Consider the following 1,487-nt stretch of genomic DNA (forward strand, 5'->3'; position numbering starts at 1 on the left):
TCAGCGAGTTAGTTAAGTATCACTTTCATTTATAATCTGCGCCATCGGTGAATACGCTTTACATGCGCGCGATGCTCTGTTTTCTTTTTCTAATTTCAATGATAATCTCGTAATCCACGTTACATCATGCCATTTACGAGAATTAACGCTCTGATTATTTTTCAGCACGTTGTAAACGAGTAATTGCGATATCTTGTTAGGAATCCGAGTATCGACAAACTGATGAATAACTTATCTTAACCCGAGGCAATCGTTATAACGGTGTATGGAGATGAATCGAAATCATAATTTGTCCTTGTTAGAAGCTTCTATTCTTGAACCAGCTCCCTTTATGCACAATTATTAATATTATTATTATACATGCCGTCGTTAATGTAGGAGGAAGAAGATTTTATGTAATTCTTCATATGATAAACAACGCGCTGCGTATCACGGTATGCGTTATACATTTAATTTTCAGTCGTCATCTCTCGCCTTGTTTTTTCAATCAAATATCATAGGCTCGTAACGAGAGATGACTGGTGTAATCAATTTCTGAGAGATTTGAGAATGCCGCAATCGTAATAAGCCAATCGTAATAAACCAGATGGTTGAATTAATTCTATTAAATTATCATAATGAAAGAAACGATAGAGAATATCATAAGTAAAACCATAGCAAGCGAGAACTTTTTTGAATATCTTCGAAATCTTCATTTTTTAAATATAATACCCTCACATTTTTTCTATATAAAATAAAAAAATAACGAAGAAATTACGAGAACTGTTAACCTGAAACAGATTGATAATGAAACTGTAACCTTCCACAGAGATGACTATACACAGTCTTTTGGGCTTAGCGAACCCGAGCTTAACGCATCGTGGAATTTTATGAGTAGTAAAAAATAAGAACGGTAGAGAGAACGTGTGCCACATAATTTTATTTTATACACTGTGTGTTGGAGGTATTTTTCTAAAGAGAGAAAGAAAAGATGATCTTTATATTAGAACGTTATATTAGAGATACGTGTCGTTTAATCGATTTAATGGAACAGATGTCGTGGAATGTTTAGCGAGGGGTACGTATGGTCTGCCAAAAGAAAAGACAGAAAAATGTCTTTTCTACGCGAAAAGAACGCAAGCGCGACAGGAGGCGTCGCGACGTCTCGTCAGTCTAGCGACGTCGTTGTCGCCACGAACATCCGGCGCTTTAAACATCGCCATTTACTCTCACGGTTCGTTAGCCACGTGTCTCCCGCATTGAGATGGGTCGTTCGTAAAACGTAGAGCTCCACTTTAATACTTTTGTTTGTTTAGCGTAAGATATCGTGATCGGGCACAGAAACTGTAATTCTGTTGTGCTCGTGAAACGAACTGACAAAGTCCACGTGTGAATGCGTTAAAGTAAGGTAAATCCGTTCCGAAATTTCCGTACTCATATTAACATGAAATAATGATATTATACATATATGTATATAGCACAGGAATATACCAAGATCATATTATTAC

The sequence above is a fragment of the Temnothorax longispinosus genome, chromosome 8, assembly GCF_030848805.1.
Source record: "Temnothorax longispinosus isolate EJ_2023e chromosome 8, Tlon_JGU_v1, whole genome shotgun sequence".
In the NCBI taxonomy this organism is placed as follows: domain Eukaryota; kingdom Metazoa; phylum Arthropoda; class Insecta; order Hymenoptera; family Formicidae; genus Temnothorax; species Temnothorax longispinosus.